This window comes from Dromaius novaehollandiae, chromosome 1 (genome assembly GCF_036370855.1).
Source record: "Dromaius novaehollandiae isolate bDroNov1 chromosome 1, bDroNov1.hap1, whole genome shotgun sequence".
Classification (NCBI taxonomy): domain Eukaryota; kingdom Metazoa; phylum Chordata; class Aves; order Casuariiformes; family Dromaiidae; genus Dromaius; species Dromaius novaehollandiae.
In genome coordinates this window covers 203,079,062-203,094,039 of record NC_088098.1, presented here as the reverse complement: position 1 = coordinate 203,094,039, position 14,978 = coordinate 203,079,062, and the positions used below count along the sequence as shown (strand labels likewise).

The 14,978-nt window shown below is 37.2% G+C and overlaps 1 long non-coding RNA gene across 1 annotated transcript in view; it reads left to right on the top strand.

Annotated features, from left to right (window-relative positions):
• LOC112987435 (uncharacterized) overlaps positions 1-14,978 on the top strand; it is a 46,307-nt gene that overhangs the window by 5,901 nt on the left and 25,428 nt on the right. The gene's annotated exons all lie outside the window — the stretch shown is intronic.

Below are 14,978 nucleotides of genomic sequence, written 5' to 3'. Positions count from 1 at the left end.
AGAAATGTTGCCCTCCTGAGGTTAAGTAGGAATTCTTTCATTGATATGAGCAGAGCCAGCTTTTAGATCTAAATTAGATTCTAAATCATGGGCTAACTTTCTCATAAGTTTTTCTTCATGAGAAAATAAAACCTTCGAAAAGACTGAATTTCTTCTGTATCCCAGTTCCCAGATTCGTACATTTTAAGGATAGAAGAGACCTTTCTGAGATGATATAGTCTGACTTCTTGCATAAATAAGCCAAAGGATTTTGCTCTGACTTGCTTCAATTTCTCAAGAGCTAGCTTGGTATCTTGTAGAAAAAAAACAAAACAAAACTTGATTTTAAAATAGGAGGAAACTCAGTTTTATAGTATCTTGAGACAGAGAATCCAGCACCATCATTGTTAAGTAATGTAAATGATTAATGACTATTTTTAAAGATTTGCTTTTTTCCTCTGGATCTTGTATAGCATATAAAAGCAATGGTTTATCAGGATCTCGAGCTCATTCCTTTAACTATTTGGATATAAGTAATCTGAACCTACTACTTTAAAAACATCTACCTTTGATTAGTTAGTGTTACCCCATTACTTACTATTGAAACTGGAAAGTATTTTATGAACACTTCATATAGTATAACTATATCATGTGCTTTTTTTCACAGCTGTTTAACAGATCTATGTTTCCTCTGTCATATCAGCCTAATGCTCAACTGTTATCATCGTTAAGATCGGTTTTGTTCCCCAAATATGTCTTTAGCTCTCCTGGATGTTCATTTCTCCTTGTGTGCTCTTGTTCCCTTTAATAATTTTCAGATGTTCTCATTTCTCTTTTAAGGTCGGATTCATTTTATACGCATTATGGCCTTCTTCCTTAACTGTAGAATAGTGGTTTCAGTGGTATTGCAGGGTATCTAGTAAAATGTTCTTAAACATTTCCTCGTAATAGTTCATACTTGTATTGAAGCCTTGTTTTCTAAGCAATGTGACTGGTCTTTTGTTTTCGGTTTCGTGAAACTAATTGTTTTAAAGCGTGTGTTACTGATGATTTCGACTTTACAAAATAGCTGTCTTCAAGTCACAAGCACTTCCACCTAACCACTCTTTTTTATTTCTTTGATCAATACATTTGCATTTGTCAAAATGAAGTCAAACAGATTTTGTTTGTCTTGGATATAATATTTTTGAGTTAGTAAACTGTCACATAGAGTTTTAAAGAAATCCCAAGAAGTATTTTATTACTGGTAACATGAGACTTGTAGGATCAGAGGTTTCAGACTGAATTTTTTCATGATAATTCATGTTTTCTGTCTTGGAATATTGTAGATATTATTTAAGAAATAAGGCATCCTTTTTTAGTGAAACAGAGAATAGTATAGCATAGTTTCTTCTGTTATCTTGCCTAGACATTCACCTCTAGACTATTCTATGTCATCACCTCTGGGGCAGGAAGGAGAGAAGTGAATGTTACTTGAGCATTTTCCTTCACCACAGTTTCAGTGTACCTGTGAATACTTTTGAACTCTGCAAATCATTATTTTGTAAATAATCTAGAACATACTGTATGAAGCAGTGTCATAAGGACTGAAATGCACCTCGGTCCTGGAACCTCGGAGCAATAACTTGTGTCTTGGCTCCATAAAGTGGCACATGAGCTTGTTGTCTCTCTATCATACTCTTTTGCGGTATGTTCTCAGCTGAGAAGATATGTCAGAGATTAAATGCCTCCCTTTTGTGATTAAAGATTCCCCTTTGGTTTCTTGAGAGTTGAGGTTTTGAGCAGCCATCATACATGTGTGCCCTGTACAAAGACCTCTGTTTTATTCAGACCTCTAGATCTTCAGAGATTTATTCTAAGATCTTCAGGATTTTGTAATGATGAAACCTTCTGGCCATGTAGACTTTCTTCTGCTCCTTAGCTACAGCTTACCTTTTATCCTTTGTCTCCACCTTTATCAAAGACCACTTAATCTTCTTGTCTACAGTGTTTTGAAACTCTGAGACATGACTTTTTTTTTTTGTCTTTCTCTGGCAGATAGTTTCAGTCCTCTTTGAGATCTGAGTGTCCATGTGCAGTGGAGATACTTACTAAATCTGATTCTCCAAAAATCTCAGCCTCAGTGTTTTCTGTTCTTCTTTCTCACTCGAGAATTTTCCAACATCTTTTTACAGATAGGAAAATTTCAGGTTTGCAATAAGCAATGTACAACACAAGTAATTTTACATCAGATTGAAAATAAAAACTATGTACAGTAGAGTATAATATATATAAAAAACAGATTTTGAAATAGATTTGATCTGTAAGTTTTGGAGAAAGCACCCTAAGCATATCTTAAATTGTTTCTTTTAAAGATGTTCAGTTTGTAAATCAGCTTGTTCAGGAAAATTTCTTTTCAATTAGCTTTAGATGGCAATGCCTGAGACTCTTCGGCTCATCTTAGGAGCAGCAGTGAGAATGATGTACCTCTGGTTCCAGGTTAGTGGGAATACACTCAGGCTGCCCAACTCTTTTGGATCACATTGCCATACAAAAGAGTTAAGTTCACAGTTTTATGCACACAATCCATTAACATAAACTAGTTAGCCACGTGGCATTGGTTAAGCAGAATTTATGCTGATACTGTGCTAATGACCTTGCACTATCATTAGACTAAATCAGTCTCCTGGGAGAGAACCCAACAGAGCATACTAATTCAATGTATTTCCAGGAAGTATCATGTGCAGTAAAATATATTTTGTCATTTATCTAGCTCCATTTTCATTCAGAAGTACTTTCCAAATTAAATACCGAGGCCTCTCCAGAGGAACAGAGGAACGAGATGAAAACATGTGTTGGAAAAAGACAAACAAGGGAGACATTTGTGCACACGTACAGTCATTGTGGGCATTTTAAAGTATTTATATACTGTATTAATAATGGTAGGAATAATCTGCTCTAACCATAGACATCTAAAACTTAGTAGGCTAAATCAGGTCTGAACACCATAGGCTCCCTCTATGGTCTGTGAGAGAAATGGGTGCCACAAGAGGGTGAGTGATCCAACATGTCTTACTCATAAGTTTCTCAGGATGTGATGAATTCCCCTACTGGAGTGGCTTTCTCTTTCCCGACTGACTATAAGACAGACATGGGTGATTAGTGTGGACTTAGATGTCTAGCTTCAGGAAACATAAGTTAGGGCAGATGAATTTCAGCCTAAGCCATCACAGCAGTCAGAAGTAAAAAAAATGTCAGAAATAAAATGGTTTGTGTATTGAAATTCAGCCTCCTTTTGCATATGCAGGATGTATGTTTTAATTATTAGATGTGCAAGATACTTTTTTTAGAGGGTTCAGTATACAGAATAAGGAAGATGAATCATGATTTTACAGTAAAAATGGAGATTGTCTGTAGAACCTTTGCGTCGTTTGGTGCAGAAGTTGAAAGTTGCAGAAGCTGAAAGTTACAACGTGAGTGTGGCAGGAGGTGGTAGGAAAAGAAAACTGAATCCTTAAAGCAGTTGAGTCTTCTACTGAGGAAAGGGTTTCTGTGCCTGCCTGTTTGCGTTGCCACACAGATGACATAAACCAGACTTCTCATAGCTGGTTCCTAACACTATGTTTCTCATTCTCTAGGTGCCCAGCTGGAAACAGTAGGATCTACTCGAAGAAGTGCACAGCACGCATAGCTATATTTGAAATTAACAGAAGTTGTTTCTTGAATATGTGTAGTGCTATATAATTCCAAATAATATAAATTTTAGTATCTAAAACTAGTGGAAACTGTTTACTTTAATCTTTTTATACCCCAATCTCATCTAACAATGATATGATACTTCACTATATATTGAGGCACCTAAGTTAAATGCCTGGGGCATATTCTGCCAAATAAGATCCTGCATCTAACCATGGATGTATCAGTAACATAGACAGAAATTGGCACTTCTTGAATGTAATTCATCTGTTTTGGATGTCTATCTAAGAATACGTTGAGTTGCACCCTAGAAATACCTGTTTCTTTCTTTGCTGACACGAAAGGAAGCCCAACGTGACTAGTTCAGGTGCAGACATCAAGACTGCACATGTCTGAAGGCAGGCAAAATGAATCCCGCCATCCTCAATGCCTTCCTTTCTATTGAATGAGGCAGAGACCATATGAGAAAAAACTGTCTCCAATCATGTTATTTGTTAAATGGCTTTATAATAGATAGGCACAAGGGATCAAATTAAGGTTGTACAGAATGGCTTTTGAAAGCTTGGTATGGCAATCTTAATAGCAGTGTAATAGTTATTCTCTGGGAATGAAAAGACATCAGCCTGAGGCAGACACTTGGAATGTTACATTTCAATTCAAACAGTTAAAGTTTGAAAAGACAGTCTTATAATAGGAAAGGAGGGCAAATTAATAATAGGTGGTTTTACCAGCTCTGCCTGCGAAATTTCCAGCCTTTCCAGGTTCCGTGGAAAGCAACAGGGCTTGTGTGTCACCCTCTGTATGCCTGTACACCTCTCATCTCCAGTTCTTTGTTCAGCATTCTTCTGGAGCTAATAAGGACAATTCATTTTCCAAGTTGTTTACAAAAATGGCCCACTCATCACAGCCTTTCTCTGGAAGCTATTTAGGTGTTAACATTCACATTTTAAAGATAGGGAAAACATAGGTTAAATTGTTTGTGCAGTGTCACACGGCACAGAAGTACCAGGTAACAAATGGCAAGCCAATGCAACATTTAACTCATTGGGCTACAATGTCTGCAAACTTCTGTCTCTGTTTTTTCCTGGCAAAGATGTACTGTACCATTACATGTATGACAATGACTGCATGCTGATGTCAGGGGCTTATGCACTTAAAATGCTTGTGGAATATGGTCACTTAAACAGATACAGCAGAGGGGTTGCAGAGTCTGGCAGGAGGTGGCTGTACCCCTTGGATCATAGCTCCTCAGATAGAGTTTAGGTCTAAGTTACAAGGCACCTTTAATATGTCCTTCTGGTGTAAATCTTAGGAGATATTATATTAGCAATGAGTGTTACAGTGTCACCAAACAGCATCAGCTACCTTTGCCTTTCCTTCCTAACTTCCTTTCTTCTGCACTTCTTTTACTCTGAAGCTGAACTGGATGGTGGAAGTCAGCAGAATCAGGCATCAGAGCTAGCATAGGTTGCTGTAGGATCATGCTGGCTTCACTGCAGTGGAAACTTCCATTAAATAGGGGAAAATCATGTGAGGCTCTTATTATCCATTATGAACTCACTGAACACTGTATGAACAGACCTAAGAGAATTTGATGACCTTCTTAAGCAGGTCACTAACATCTAATATATTAGAAACATACTTTGTAGATGTGAATTTTAAGCCTGGCTTTGATTTAGTTTGATGGAGGACACCAGAAAACTGATTTAGATCTGTATTTCCAAAAATGCCTACAAATTATGGGTAACCAAATTTCAAATTTTGAAACATTATTTTCAGAGGAGTGCGTCATCTGCAGACACTGTAGATATTCATGCATTACAATTGTATGTGTATTGCAGTTGCAAATTTACTTGCGAGGGGAGAGCAGAAATGGACCATGAGGTTTTTAATCACTCCATTAACACTGGCCAATTCAGCACATGATTACATAATATCTCACATGGACACATTTGCATTACTACCATTCCACACTCTCAGTTTAAATAAGAGCTGTGGGGCTACTCACTGTATGAGAAAGATGTTTTGAGGAGACCTGCTATTTGTATGTTGGCAGCTGCCCTATATCAAAAGTCGGCATAGGTGGGAAAGAATTGTATTTAGCAATCTGTCACCTGATCTTACCCAGTGCAAGTCTGAATGGCAGAAATCAAGATTTCAAGGCCTTCCACAGAGTGCTCTGTATACACAGCTATTTTAGACTGAGCACGTCTGCATTGCCAGTGCAAAACCTAAGACACTGAGCAAAAACCGTAATAAAGAAATGTACAAATATTTACCCAGGAAAGAAATATGCTTGTTTAAAACTTCAAGACTATGGAATACATTATACTTGTCTTCACTCAGTCTTAATGAGATTTCAAAGTAAAGTAATCTGGAACAAAATCAATCTTGTTATCGAAATCTGAAAAAAAGCATCTTTTAGAGGGTAAAATGGTCAGGTTCCTTTCTTGGATAAAAAGAGATTTAAAAGTTTTACTGAAGATTTTACAAAAGCATTTGAACAATAATTTCTGATCAAGCCTCACAGTTTTAACAGAGGAGGAATTTATTTAAACAACTGAAAAAAAGCAGTGTTTGTGTAAGATTCTGTACTGGAAATTACATATTCATCTTGACTGTATTTTTAAGACTGACACTATTTTTTCTATCCATACAGTACTTGTTACTTACTGTTTGGCAGAGCAATTTATTGTACACCCCTGTACGCATACATTCTGCCTGCTAATATACTTAGAGAAGAGAGAGATCCCATTTTATGTTTCATCATCAGGTCTAGTCAGTGAAGGATAGGAAATCAGTTCTGGTAACCTAGTTTTGTGGCTGTTAGGCAGGTAGCCATCTATGATTTACTGTCTGACTGTTTTTGTATCATACTTTCCTAGTGTTTTCATAGACAAAATAAGGATAATAACTTTCTACAGACAGTAATATTGTACCTACTAAACTGTGTCTCAGAAGGCACAGAAGAAAAAGCAAATGAAATGTAAGGGGCAATCTCTGTTTGCCTCCCCTATAAGTCCATTACACTTAAACAGTGTAAACAGAGATTTGGGTGAAAAATGAGAAGCATGGTTCTAATGTTAGATATTTGAGAAGCATGAAGGACAAAAGCAAACCCAAGGAAGATGTGCTTCCTTAAGCTGGAATTCAGTTTATGCTTACAGTGCAAGAAATTATGGTTTAAAGAACTGAATCAGGAATGTTAGTCTACTGTTCTCAGTAAGTTAAACAATAGATGATTTTTGTAGCTTTACTTCCTGTCAACTGATACACGTTTTCAGATACGGTCTCAATATGATTGCAAGCCATCAACTGTACCCCAAGTAAGTAGAACTGATTATTAACATATGTTGAACTATCAAGTGCAGAATTTATGGGCTACTTTATCCTTATCCTGAGGTTTAAAATGCCCACATGATCATTTTTTTCCTCCCTGAGGGAGTGATAGAAGTGTCCTTGGGTTTATTTACAAGAAGAACTGATTTATGAGCAAGATTTTATTTGTAGTTTTTGGTTAGTCTCCATTAAACATTATTCATTAAAAACAAATGGAAATTCACATCTTGGACATGTCTGGTTTGGTAAGAATATCTCAGAGTTTGAGCAGAATAAGTTTTTGGGGAATTACACCAATTTGTATGTTTTCATGAGTACTAAACCTCAAGTGACAGTCTACATGGATGCAGGTACAGGTGTCTCTATGTGCACCACACCTCTTGAGTTATTCTCCTATCTGTCTTGAGCATCTCCTGTCTGTCATGAGCAACCTGAGACCCTGTCCCAGGTCATACAGAGGTGTCAAACAGTTTGTAATATCACAGTGCATTTGTACCTTCCTTTGTTTTATAATTCACATCATTGCCTTCAATTTCTTCCCTCCTCCCCAAATTCATACTTTCTTCCATTTTCTTGTATTGCTCTCCTACTTTGTTATCCACATTTTAGTTTTTCTGAAGATGAGTATATTGGCCTATGCCATAGTAATCTTCCTTAATTGATTTGGGATGTCTGCCAGTCTCTTCCACTATTCTGCACTGATATCTTTATATGACGGGCTTTCATCCAAGTGCTCTCATCTTTTGAATTCTCTTTATCTCTGCTCTTTTTGTGCTGAGAGATAGTATTCTTAGCCTATGAATGTTGCCCCTTCATCCCACACGTTTGTAGAGTAAAAGGTACAGAAGACAAACCTTTCAAATATTGAGATCTCAATGCTTGGCCTTTCTGATATTTCCTCTAGCTCTTTCTGGTTAAGACAGTTGTTGCACTTCATTCACCTACTTCATAAGATGACATTTAAAGGCTTCATACATTCTACTCCCATTTAATACTTCACTGAATCTCCTTCTAGTGCCTTCATTTTTCCCCAGTATTTTACTCTGTATTTTTCCACCCTGTATTTGATTCATTAAAGAAAAGAATGTGATTTGGAATCAAAACACTGCACCATTACCATGTTCCCATAAAGCTTTCTCATGAAGCTTTTGGATTTCTGTAAAACATGTTGTAAAAGAGATGATTTATAATGAGCTTTAATGTAATTGAAAATCAACTTGGTTTTATACTGAAAATCATTACATTTTCATCTTCATTATAACACTTGTTAAGTACCTCACTTCTCTTAGACAAAAGCTGTCCTTAGACAACTGGAAATTTCTGTGTTGTGGTTATATTTGATTGCCTTTACATGGTCCAGCTCTTTCTTCATGTGTCATCTGCTGCAAAATGAGTTCTGCTCTAAAAAGAATAGAAGAAAAGTAATTATTTTTGTTGGTATCTTGCTATAAAATATCAACAGTGATCTACAGAGGAAGAAGTACAAAATTCAGTTGCAATTACTGACCAAGACAAAATCATATATAACCAATTTTCTCAATACACATTTTGTTAGCATTTAATTCAAATCCCAACAGAACCAAAGGGAATTTTTCTGCTCATTTCAGTGGTCTGTGGGTCAGGCCATCGGTCCTTGGATTATTAGGGCATTCCTGTTCAGCACAATGCATTACCATTCCCTTAGCTCAAAATGTGTAGCTAATTCACAGTTAGTGCGACTAATGTGATTAGTAATAGGCCTCTGTGTAAGGTTAGCATTGATAGATTAAATATTTGCTACAGAAAAGGGCTTGGCAAACTTTGTTTTTCTGGATTTATTGTCTGACCAGCCAGATGACCATCACCAACTTAATGAAGACCTTGTAGCCATCCTCTCCTATATTCAATTCATGAAATCACGAGTGATTCATCTCCTATGATGCTCAGACTTAATATATTGACTGGCATAGGGAGAGGCCATCATGGATGAACCCAACTGGATCCCAGCTGTCCAAGGGAATGGAAAAAGAAGGTTTATTATATTCCTTTTATAATCAGGTTTATGATTTTGGTGACTATGTTTTTAGAGTTATAAGCAGGGGAGAACATACTGGAGAAGCTGGAGATCTGACTCTAGCAACTATAAGGATTCATGTTTGAGTGCTTTAGAGATGACACCATCTGGATGCATTTTAAAACTACCATTATATTTACCACAGATAAATACACTGTAACAGGCCACTTTTATTTTTTGTTTTCAGTACTAAAATGGCAATGAAATCCTATTTCTTTTGTATATTTTATACAGTATACTATGTGAAAGTGATGCAATTGCTAATATGCTTTATAGTCCCCATTTAAAATAGTAGCTGAACACTCACAATTTTCAAAATATGTTCATCTCCATAATATCTCTGAGAGGTATTATTAATTCTAATCTACCATCATTTTACAGAAGGACAACTGGAACACATAGGCGCTGTGTACACTGCTGTTTGAGAGCAGTGTTGATTTGAACCCAGATTCACCAGCTGACCATGTTATTTACTACAGGGAGTGATACAAAGGCCAGGTTTAGAGTAAGCCAGCTACTGCACACAGTACAAAAATCTCTAGCACACTCTGCACTGTAAAGCGCACCCAAAGGCACCCTTCTCTGTAGTGACAGCGAATCCATCCCAGCAGCATGTGCCCGGCCATTTTCATATTTCTTGCCTAGCTTTGCAGTGACATCACGGGACTAATGGGCATGCAAGAGAGCCCAAAATTTTTCCTAAAGGAGCTGGTTTACCACTTGCAAGGATAGACAGGATTTTTAGTCAGTCCTAGTTCTGGTTGCTTGCAAGGACAAGGTAAATACCAGGAATCAGGTCTCTGGAGTACATAAGCACATCAGGACACTCCTGTGACCAGGCAGCTCAGGTGCAGTACAGACACCGCCACTAAGACTAGGTAACTTCCCCAGATCACACAGGAATATCAGGTAAAGTAGAGAAATAAATTCTCTATTTCCATATGCCAGAGTAGTACTGTGAGTGCGTAGCCTTCTATCCTATGGAATAGTTATACTTTCTGGTCACCCAGCACTTTGTATCTTCACAATGTTATATAAATTCTAACTGGTGAGTGTTCAAGGCAGCAGACTGTTATCCTGTGTACACAGTATTAGCCCTGAACACAAAGGCTGCAGTGTTGAACATATATGCAGATCACAGATTTGAAATTTCTGTTTAACTTACAATTCAAGACATAGCATTGTAGAAGACCAAATCTTCACACAGTCCTTCCAAATGACTCAGTATGCTGTTTTGCTATCTTGTTTTATAATTAACTACAAAAAGTGGTAATGAACAAGGGTGTTTTAAATCCTTGATTTAATGTTTTTTTAAAATAGATACAAGGTAAATGGAACCCCAAACAATCTATCTGGCTTTCTCTTCGCTAGTATTTCAAAGGCACCTAGAAACTTGGCTTCTAAGTACTACTAAGCAGATTTAGACCCAAAGGGCATGGTATACATAAAAATTAGTCTGGCTGTAAGGGAAAAGGGAAAGGGCAGATTAGCAGCATTACATCAGAGAAGACAGTCTGTTCAGCATAACAGAGGAATAGAATATGATACCAGGTTGTGCTTTCTCTTGAAAGTCTGTTTTAGACTTAAGATGACATTAATAAGCTAGTTTTCCTCTCATGCTGGTAGCATTATTATGTGTAGGAGAAGAATATAATGCTCTTGTGTATAATTTATTTTGTCTCCAATCTGTAGATGCCTCATCTCACGCTCTGGGGAGCTTTTTCAGAGTTTGACTCCAAATTCGTAGGACTTTCAGTGATACCAGAGCAAGCATAGCTGCAGACAGGAGAACAGTAAAGATGATATTTGAAAGAGTAGATAAGAAAGGGAACTGTGGAATTCATTGACAGAAAATATAATGAAGCTAGGAATTTAGAAGCAAACAGAAAGCAGTGGATGCTTCATGAATAGTGCAAATATCCAGGGTTTCATCAGTCCCCCAGAATGATGGGAACAAGAGAATATTACTGTGGTCAAATTATTACATGGCTAAACTTGCTTCCTAGGGGAAGGATCAGGCAGGGTGCGAAGGAGATAGTGTTTGTTGTGTAAATGAGAAGTGAGGACTATACTGGCCAAAAGGAAACTGCTCCTACTCATTTCTGAAATGAGCAGGGAGTGAAGCATTTTTTGTCGGAGAAAAGAATATTAAATGTATAGGCATGCTTCCATATTCAGAGTAAAAGCCATTAATAAACACCAAAGTGGGAAATTCTTGCACCATGACAGTTTCTTCAAAATTATGACCTATTGTATTTTCCACTAATAAAAGTCACAGAGCAGCAACATGATCCACCAGGATGTCTACAAAGTTTCATATATAGCATTTTCCCAAGCTTTTCCCGCCAGCACAGATGGAAGCTACCACTGCAGTAAGACCCACTTCAGGATAAACGTTATATCTTTCTCCCAAAGTAGTTTCTACAGTATTTTGCATGAACAAACTTGCTGTGCACTTAGTTTTCTATTCAAGATTTTAAAGGGTGATGAATTTGGCTCTGTTTTGAGTCAAAGATGGTTGATTCAGTTCACAAATGAGTTCATCTGCTATTAGTATGCAAAACTGAACTGACAATTCCCTGAAGACAGGCAAGACATCAGAGGAAAAAAGGGTGAAAGGACTGCAAAAGATCAGTTAGCCCAACCTCCTGCCTTGAAACAGGATCAAAAACATAGTGTATGAGACCAGTCATTTAGGAAATATTTCTCTTTAGATAATTCTAAAGGTACAGCTCAGATTTATTATCAAAGGGGACATATGATGAAAAACAGCAGTGTGAGAAATTGCTGTTTCTGAAGTAGAGTTCCTTAATCTTTCCTTCTATACAGCTTAGTGTGATTGTGGTTTTTTGGAAGTGACATTGCCACACTTAATAAAACCATCCCTGTCCCAGTCTCGGACACTATATAAGCAAATGCCTAAGTTTGAATAGACCTATTGTACAGGGAACAGATTGTTAACAGTGTTTGGGCACCTAACTGTCAGCATCATCTGTTCTGCTGCCTTTCTGAATCAAATCATATTCATCCATCAAGCACCTGCTATCCTAAGATAGCAATCTAGTTTGCAAATACTATTTATGAAGCTTACAGGGCCCTGTGAGTTATGCAGATTTCAGGACAGTCACTTTACAGATTGGTACATGCAGGGTTGAAGGTGTTAAATGACTGAAGTCATAAAGCACATCAATAGAAGAGCTAGGTCAACTACCTAGCAGTCTTAAATTTCACTACCTTCAACAGTTTTTTTATAAAGTTGCCTGCATTTCTTATAAAGTCCTAGCAATGTGCAATTTTAATGATACTGTTTCTTACAATTTCCCTGAGATTCGATACATGGACTGTCTCCTAGAAGTCTAGGCAGATGGTGTATAAATAGGTACGCTCCCTATTCTTAAGGCATAAGTGGAATTTTTCCAAAGCTCATCTTGCCATTAGACTTTATTGCTGTTTGTTAGTTGTTGGGGGTATTTTTCAGTCTTTTGTCAAATTATTTGGTAATATTTATCATTGAAGAATATGCTACTGTCTTATGCAGCTGTCCCTGCTTTATGGATGACAGCAGAAAGACATGGCAAAAGCTAGAGATGGCAAAATTCGCTTTCTTCACAGCAAAGTAGAAATGGGAAAGATAAAATCTGTTTTGACTTTATAACAGATATTACAAATTGCATCAGGTATAAAGCACCTCATCATTGAATGCTAAATTGCATTTATAGTAGCATAAATTTTACAAGAGAGATAAGATAATTTTATAATACAAATTTTAAAACTTTATGGGTAGGCAAAGAGGAGCCAAATGTAGTCTGCAAAAGGAGTCCATGGATATTGCTGAGCTAGCATTTGCAGCTGGGCTGTAGTAACTTGCATCCTATCAGTGATGTCACCTTAGTTTTCTCACTGCATATCCATTCAAGGCAGGCAGAACTTCTGTAATACTGGCAAGCCATACTGTAGTAAAGGTTTGTATGTAAAAGCTTTTCTTTGTCTTGTGTGTCCAAAAGCTTTACTACTTTTCCAGCTATCCTAGTTGAACGAATAAAAAGTGTTACCATCACTTACAGACTTTGCCATGCCGATGGTCTTAGATGGCTGTGATTACAGCACTGCTGCTGGAAGCTGTTCTGGGGTGCTTTGGTACAGCACACCTGCAAAACGGTGAAACTAATGAGGCCTTGAATCTGAGAAAGGACCTCAGCCTTATTTGAAACCCTGCAGCATCCTCATTGAAATGAATGAAACCACTTGCAAGCCTAAGTTCAGGCACACACTTTTTGCTGAATGGGAATGTTAATGAGCCGCAGTAGCACAGAAGAGGAGAATCCGACTCAAGAGATTTTAATAGTGCTTTGCTATGTGTCCCAGCTTCTCAGCATATTTTAATACCCATGGTGTAAACAAGCACTAAAAAAAAGAAAGAAAACAATGAGGGTTTCTCAACGAAATTAAGAAAAAAAAATCTTTTATAACAAAAATTGTTAAAACCCGTAAAGTATATGTACTTACCTCCTCTTTTTAAAGACATATTGCACTGTTTTGTGAAAAGAATGTATGAACATTTACAATGACAACCTTTAATGCCACAATGCAAATTTTTTATTGTAGTTTCTAGACTATTATTATTTTGTATTACCATAGGTATGCAAAGCCATACACACACTACTATGTAAAAAGCCAAGTTCTGATGGACTTTCAAACTATTTTTAAAACTTTACATTTGTTTATTCTTAGAGATTGAACCAGATGATTTGACTATTCATTTTATCTATTTATGACAGCTTGTTATCCACTAGATTTAAGATGCCTAATACTAAATCTGAATTATCAAAATGCATATATCTGGACTGATTCTGAATAATTTTCTGGCGGTCACGTCTGAGCATCAACAGATAGCACCAGCCTAAACCACAGTGGTAGACAATACATTTGCTAGAAGTTTGCTGTCTGTAATTGGTTGAGAACAGAAAACAGTAAATTTTAAGAGGTTAAACTAATATAGTTGTCTTAAAGAATATGAAGGTTTTGAAAGTATGTTTAGAGTGCCATACTGTTGGCCTTTTAAAAAAGACCTGCAGTGAGTAAAAACAGATTATTTGCAAAGAGCTAAGCCAACTCAAAATTCCTTTAGAAATCTACCTGATGTTCTTTTGGATGTTCCAAGTGTATCTCTCTTTCTTTTTTCCTTTTACTCTTTCTATAGATGTTTTTACAAAATTTGCCAAGTGATTTAAGGAGATAACTTTTGTAGGGTTTGAGTGATGCCACTGTAAAGAGACAATTTTTTGTGCTGCCTTGCTGCTGTCAGAAAGCCATCCTTGTTGACATTTGTTATGAATCACATCAGGTATTGAACCTGTAGAATTTTTGACCCTTGGTTTCAGGGGGTTCTGATGGAATATGGGTGTTCTAATGGAGGAGGAGAGCCTGATTACTTTATTTTTCGGGTAGAATTGATATTTGGAAATATTAAGGCCCAAATCCATAGAAGAGGCTGAGGCAGCTCCCTTGGGACCGGGTGGAATCCAGACATTGAAGTGCAGAAATGCAGACCTTAACCCCATTCCTCTCAGCAGTAAGGTTCTCCAGATACTTTAAGTTCTCCTTCTGTGCATGACCAGACAAATCAGTCTTCTGTGGGGGCTGAAAGGTTTGGCATCAGACTCATAATGTAAGCTCCTCCAGATGGTAGGTATTCCCACAGTCGATACTCATGAGTGGCCCAGCCCAGTAAGTGTGCCTTTAACCTGCCTCAAGAAGACCTGCAGAATCAGACACAACATTAAACCCAGTGATGACTGTTCTTATACAAACAGATCTTGAGAAGAAGTACTAGTTTTCCCTTTCTTCAACAGCCTCTTTATTACAGCATTCCCCAGCATGTGGAAGACCCATGTTCAATTCCTTTGACTCCTCAAGGTTCAGCCACTACCAG